Raw genomic sequence first — 7354 nt, 5'->3', positions numbered from 1 at the left:
GCGGATCTCTCGGCAGAAACTCTGCAAGCCAGAAGAGAGTGGGGGCCAATATTCAACATTCTTAAAGAAAATAATTTTCAACCCAGAATTTCATATCCAGCCAAACTAAGCTTCAAAAGTGAAAGAGAAATAAAATACTTTACAGACAAGCAAACGCTGAGAGATTTTGTCACCACTAGGCCTGCCTTACAAGAGCTCCTGAAAGAAGCACTAAACATGGAAAGGAACAACCGGTGCCAGCCACTGCAAAAACATGCCAAATTGTAAAGACCATCGAGGCTAGGAAGAAACTGCATCAACTAACGGGCAAAATAACCAGCTAACATCATAATGACAGGATCAAATTCACACATAACAATATTAACCTTAAATGTAAATGGACTAAATGCTCCAATTAAAAGACAGACTGGCAAACTGGATAAAGAGTCAAGAACCATCAGTGTGCTGTATTCAGGAAACCCATCTCATGGTCAGAGACACACATAGGCTCAAAATAAAGGGATGGAGGAAGATCTACCAAGCAAAGGGAAAACAAAAAAAGGCAGGGGTTGCAATCCTAGTCTCTGATAAAACAGACTTTAAACCAACAAAGATCAAAAGAGACAAAGAAGGCCATTACATAATGGTAAAGGGATCAATTCAACAAGAAGAGCTAACTATCCTAAATATATATGCACCCAATACAGGAGCACCCAGATTCATAAAGCAAGTCCTGAGTGACCTAGAAAGAGACTTAGACTCCCACACAATAATAATGGGAGACTTTAACACCCCACTGTCAACATTAGACAGATCAACGAGACAGAAAGTTAACAAGGATATCCAGGAAGTGAACTCAGCTCTGCACCAAGCGGACCTAATAGATATCTACAGAACTCTCCACCACAAATCAACAGAATATACATTCTTCTCAGCACCACACCTATTCCAAAATTGACCACATAGTTGGAAGTAAAGCACTCCTCAGCAAATGTAAAAGAACAGAAATTATAACAAACTGTCTCTGAGACCACAGTGCAATCAAACTAGAACTCAGGATTAAGAAACTCACTCAAAACCACTCAACTACTTGGAAACTGAACAACCTGCTCCTGAATGACTACTGGGTACATAACGAAATGAAGGCAGAAATAAAGATGTTCTTTGAAACCAATGAGAACAAAGACACAACATACCAGAATCTCTGGGACACATTCAAAGCAGTGTGTAGAGGGAAATTTATACCACTAAATGCCCACAAGAGAAAGCAGGAAAGATCTAAAATTGACACCCTAACATCACAATTAAAAGAACTAGAGAAGCAAAAGCGAACACATTCAAAAGCTAGCAGAAGGCAAGAAATAACTAAGATCAGAGCAGAACTGAAGGAAATAGAGGCACAAAAAAACCCTTCAACAAATCAATGAATCCAGGAAATGGTTTTTTGAAAAGATCAACAAAATTGATAGACTGCTAGCAAGACTAATAAAGAAGAAAAGAGAGAAGAATCAAATAGATGCAATAAAAAAATGATAAAGGGAATATCACCACCGATCCCACAGAAATACAGACTACCATCAGAGAATACTATAAACACCTCCACACAAATAAACCAGAAAATCTAGAAGAAATGGATAAATTCCTGGACACATACACCCTCCCAAGACTAAACTAGGAAGAAGTTGAATCTCTGAATAGACCAATAACAGGCTCTGAAATTGAGGCAATAATTAATAGCTTACCAACCAAAAAAAGTCCAGGACCAGATGGATTCACAGCCGAATTCTACCAGAGGTACAAGGAGGAGCTGCTACCATTCCTTCTGAAACTATTCCAATCAATAGAAAAAGAGGGAATCCTCCCTAACTCATGAGGCCAGCATCATCCTGCTACCAAAGCCTGGCAGAGACACAACAAAGAAAGAGAACTTTAGACCAATATCCCTGATGAACATCGATGCAAAAATCCTCAGTAAAATACTGGCAAACCAAATCCAGCAGCACATCAAGAAGCTTATCCACCATGATCTAGTGGGATTCATCCCTGGGATGCAAGGCTGGTTCAACATATGCAAATCAATAAACATAATCCAGCATATAAACAGAACCAATGACAAAAACCATATGATTATCTTAATAGATGCAGAAAAGGCCTCTGACAAAATTCAACAACCTTCATGCTAAAAACTCTCAATAAATTAGGTATTGATGGGACGTATCTCAAAATAATAAGAGCTATCTATGACAAACCCACAGCCAATATCATACTGAATGGGCAAAAACTGGAAGCATTCCCTTTGAAAACTGGCACAAGACAGGGATGCCCTCTCTCACCACTCCTATTCAACATAGTGTTGGAAGTTCTGGCCAGGGCAATCAGGCAGGAGAAGGAAATCAAGGGTATTCAATTAGGAAAAGAGGAAGTCAAATTGTCCCTGTTTGCAGATGACATGATTGTATATCTAGAAAACCCCATTGTCTCAGCCCAAAATCTCCTTAAGCTGATAGGCAACTTCAACAAAGTCTCAGGATACAAAATCAATGTGCAAAAATCACAAGCATTCTTATACACCAATAACAGACAAACAGAGAGCCAAATCATGAGTGAACTCCCATTCACAATTGCTTCAAAGAGAATAAAATACCTAGAAATCCAACTTACAAGGGATGTGAAGGACCTCTTCAAGGAGAACTACAAACCACTGCTCAATGAAATAAAAGAGGATACAAACAAATGGAAGAACATTCCATGCTCATGGGTAGGAAGAATCAATATTGTGAAAATGGCCATACTGCCCAAGGTCATTTATATATTCAATGCCATCCCCACCAAGCTACCAATGACTTTCTTCACAGAATTGGAAAAAACTACTTTAAAGTTCATATGGAACCAAAAAAGAGCCCACATTGCCAAGTCAATCCTAAGCCAAAAGAACAAAGCTGGAGGCATCACGCTACCTGACTTCAATCTATACTACAAGGCTACAGTAACCAAAACAGCACGATACTGTTACCAAAACAGAGATATAGACCAATGGAACAGAACAGAGCCCTCAGAAATAATGCCACCTATCTACAACCATCTGATCTTTTACAAACCTGACAAAAACAAGAAACGGGGAAAGGATTCCCTATTTAATAAATGGTGCTGGGAAAACTGGCTAGCCATATGTAGAAAGCTGAAACTGGATCCCTTCCTTACATCTTGTACAAAAATTAATTCAAGATGGATTAAAGACTTCAATGTTAGACCTAAAACCATAAAAACCCTAGAAGAAAACCTAGGCAATACCATTCAGGACATAGGCATGGGCAAGGACTTCATGTCTAAAACACCAAAAGCAATGGCAAAAAAAGCCAAAATTGACAAATGGGATCTAATTAAACTCAAGAGCTTCTGCACAGCAAAAGAAACTACCATCAGAGTGAACAGGCAACCTACAGAATGGGAGAAAACTTTTGCAATCTACTCATCTGACAAAGGGCTAATATCCAGAATCTACAATGAACTCAAACAAATCTACAAGAAAAAAACAAACAACCCCATCAAAAAGCGGGTGAAGGATACGAACAGACACTTCTCAAAAGAAGACATTTATGCAGCCAAAAGACACATGAAAAAATGCTCATCATCACTGGCCATCAGACAAATGCAAATCAAAACCACAATGAGATACCATCTCACACCAGTTAGAATGGCAATCATTTAAAAAGTCAGGAAACAACAGGTGCTGGAGAGGATGTGGAGAAATAGGAACACTTTTACACTGTTGGTGGGACTGTAAACTAGTTCAACCATTGTGGAAGTCAGTGTGGTGATTCCTCAGGGATCTTGAACTAGAAATACCATTTGACCTGGCAATCCCATTACTGGGTATATACCCAAAGGATTATAAATCATGCTGCTATAAAGACACATGCACATGTATGTTTATTGCGGCACTATTCACAATAGCAAAGACTTGCAACCAAGCCAAATGTCCAACAATGATAGACTGGATTAAGAAAATGTGGCACATATACACCATGGAATACTATGCAGCCATAAAAAAGGATGAGTTCCTGTCCTTTGTAGGGACATGGATGAAATTGGAAATCATCATTCCCAGTAAACTATCGCAAGGACAAAAAACCAAACACTGCATGTTCTCACTCATAGATGGGAATTGAACAATGAGAACACATGGACCCAGGTAGGGGAACATCACACTCTGGGGACTGTTGTGGGGTGGGGGGATTGGGGAGGGATAGCATTAGGAGATATACCTAATGCTAAATGGTGAGTTAATGGGTGCAGCACACCAGCATGGCACATGTATGCATATGTAACTAACCTGCACATTGTGCACATGTACCCTAAAACTTAAAGTATAATAATAAATAAATAAATAAAATTATGCCCAAAAAAAAAAAAAAAGAAAGAAAATAGGAGAAGTTAAAGTTATGACCCAGGTTCCACACCTCACAATTGGTGGAACCAGGCTTGAGCCTGCTTGCCTAATACCAGTGTCCTCCCCAAGCTTCCCAAGCATCTGCTTGAAATCACCTTGTCTGTGGTGGGAAGGAAGCCCAAGAATGGTGTCCTGTGTCCATTGCTGGGGCTTTGGGGGTCCAGGTACTTAGTTTACTTTTGGAAATTCCTTGTTGGCTCTGCTGAAGTCCTTCCTGCTATACCGTTCAGGGAAATTGTTGATCTTGTCAACCTGAAATAATCAAAAAGATCAGAATCCAGTTTTAAAGAGTTTATTCAAGGAAAAGCTGGGAATGGCCATCCAAGAAACATGGACTCTAGAGAAATGGGGTCAGTGCTTCGAAGTTAAAAGTTAAGTACTTGCTTCTATACAGCAAACTAAGAAGTTTAGTAGGATTATAATATTTTCTATACAAGGCTGGTTTATGAGTGACAATTTAGTTCGTTTGTTTTCTTTTCCATACAGTTTGTTTTCATTTCCTTTCCAATTTAAAAGCAAGTATTTAACATTCCATCCTAGTTGATGTGATAACAATGAACCCTTGTGTGACAGAGGAAAGAGGGAGGCTAGTCTATAATGAAGATCCACACTTAGAGAGAAAGGGTCTTCCCTGGCACCCTTTAGTAATTTACAACACTTTACCAAAGAATGTAGGTAAGGAAAAGGCTAATCTATAATCAGAGAAACAAAGGTTACAGCTGCCTATTTATGTGACTCAGTTTCCGCAATCACATTCCCTTAAGGCTCAAAATAAAGTTTCAATGGCTGAGATTTTGAATTATTTATTTTCATAATCCTCACCTTTCTTAGTTCTGGGAGTGGCCTTACCAGGTGGGCCTGGCCTGCATACTCCCAGAAGGGCAGTTCTTCCTAGCAGCCTTTGGCTTTGGGGACCTCTCCATAATCCTTAATCCAGCCCAAGATTCTGACTCTGTTAATGGGTAAAGAAAGGTTATGCCCTATGAGACTCTGAACTCTTCTTGGGACCTGGAAAATCTTCTGGTGATTTTCCTCATCCCGAATCTGCTGTTTCTCAACTGCTTGAGACCAAGATAAAGTACACCAATTTACAAGGCACAACTCCTAGGTGAGGTCATTCACTAGCCATTTCTTGTATTTGAGGGTCTCAGTGTATTCACATCTCTGAATATCCCAACTTCATTTCCAGCACTAGATTGGTATTTCTATTCTTCTTTTTAGAAAGGAAAGGAGAGGGGAGGGGAGGGAGAAAGGAAAGGAAAGGGAGAGACATGGAGGGAGGAAGGAAGGAAGGAATATTGGAGTACAATTTGTGGCACTCAATTTCAAGAACAAGCTTGATAGAAAGTTGTAATTGCCAAATACAGTAACCTACTTGGGGTACATGTCACCTTTTATTGCTTTCAAGCTACTGTACCTGGCAACTCTTTTATTTGTCCCTTTAAAAAAATCCTGTATCTGGCTAAAGGCTGAAAAATAGCAAGTACATATCTTTCTAATGACCCTACATTAATTTAGCATAGAGATAATTAGAGGCACAGTTAATCATTAGTAATATAAGCCCTGAGATTGGGGCACATGGGCTTCTCTTGCTATTCAGCAGAGTCCTTGTGTGGCTAGTGTTTGAGCACAGACACATCTTTATTTTTTACATACTGAGCTTTCTTTGACATACAAGCCAAAAATTTACTTGAAGCAACCTGAATAGTATGAGAGAGAATATTTGTTTTTTAAAGTCCTGGGAATTACAGAGTATCCTTAGGGCATAATACAGGTTTGTTCATATAGAACAGCTGAACACAGGCAGTTTATAAAGCAGGAAGTGAGCATATCGTGCTTTTAAAATTTACTTAAAATACTTTGAATTCTTGGTGTTCTTATCCATTCAAGAGTCTCTAACACTAGGGTTGTAAAATAGAAAGCAAATAGCATTGATAATAGAGTTTTGTTTCATCTTTGTCTTAGCTACAATTTGGGAAATGTTTATATGTTTGTTCCAAAAATGATTTAAAATTGTGTATTCACAATGCAGTAGTGTGTAAACACTACTGCATCACCAGAAATGCATCCAGTAGTGCATGCTCAAAATAGAGATCAAGGCAAAGGTAGAAGAGGGAAATAAAATTAAGCTAAGGATAAGGCTGGTATACAAAATGCATCTTGTGAGGTTCATCTATTTGGTCTACTAGTGGGCATGGGAAGGATGGCTGAATTTAAATGAAAATTCTAGTACTGATCATAATTCACATATTCTTTCATTGCCCTAGAGTTTTTAATTGTGCCCAAATAAGTCTTGGTATTCACAAACTAATTACTTGAGTTTTTAGGTTCACATATCCAGTGATATCCTCCTTGAATCTTTCTGCCACTTAGTCATTTCACTTCCAAGTATCATGACATCCAACAGAGGCTGATGAAGGAAAAAAGATGCAAAAGTCATCCCATTTATTTTTTTGCCTTAAAATAAGAGTGTGTATATTGGGAGAAGGAAAGGGTAAAGCAGTTAGATGTTATTAGAAGTACTTGGAAGAGAATAGAAATAAAAATTTGTGATTTTTAGTTATTAAAGTCATCGTTAAATTGTGTTATCCATACAAATGAAGGATTTCAATATGGGCATCTTGTTAAGGAAAAGCTTTCAGAGAATGGTAACATTTCTTAATAGTGAACATGTCCCTACACTCACATAATTATAAGCCTTCATGTACAAGGTACTCAAAATCAGAAACTTTGTAAAAAGCCTTTTAATCAGATAAACCTGAATATATCATTATCTAGAAATAACTGAAAATAGTGCAAAACATTAGAGAACAGTCATTTGATAATATGGTAAATAAATCAATAGGCTATTATATTCCTATTAAAATTATAAAAGTTGCATAAACAGAAAAGATTATACAAATATACCATAAAAAGTACTTATAA

At 38.0% G+C, this 7354-nt stretch overlaps 2 protein-coding genes across 17 annotated transcripts in view; one reads left to right on the top strand and one right to left on the bottom strand.

The window, feature by feature from the left end:
* SPATA6L (spermatogenesis associated 6 like) overlaps window positions 1–7354 on the bottom strand; it is a 157602-nt gene that overhangs the window by 27740 nt on the left and 122508 nt on the right. For 13 of the 15 annotated variants that reach the window (XR_008509664.2, XR_008509663.2, XR_008509682.2 and 10 more), the window contains 2 exons: window positions 5252–5381; window positions 4525–4681 (listed from right to left, as the gene is read on the bottom strand). The gene's annotated coding sequence lies outside the window, so the exon portion shown is untranslated. The remainder of the gene's footprint in view (window positions 1–4524; window positions 4682–5251; window positions 5382–7354) is intronic. The other 2 variants (XR_008509668.2, XR_008509679.2) reach the window with 1 other exon arrangement.
* Window positions 1–7354, top strand: part of SLC1A1 (solute carrier family 1 member 1) — a 91010-nt gene that overhangs the window by 42056 nt on the left and 41600 nt on the right. The window lies entirely within an intron of this gene.

The sequence above is a fragment of the Pongo abelii genome, chromosome 13, assembly GCF_028885655.2.
Source record: "Pongo abelii isolate AG06213 chromosome 13, NHGRI_mPonAbe1-v2.0_pri, whole genome shotgun sequence".
In the NCBI taxonomy this organism is placed as follows: Eukaryota; Metazoa; Chordata; class Mammalia; order Primates; family Hominidae; genus Pongo; species Pongo abelii.
The sequence above is the reverse complement of the archived record's forward strand: the minus strand, read 5'-3'. Positions and strand labels throughout refer to the sequence as shown.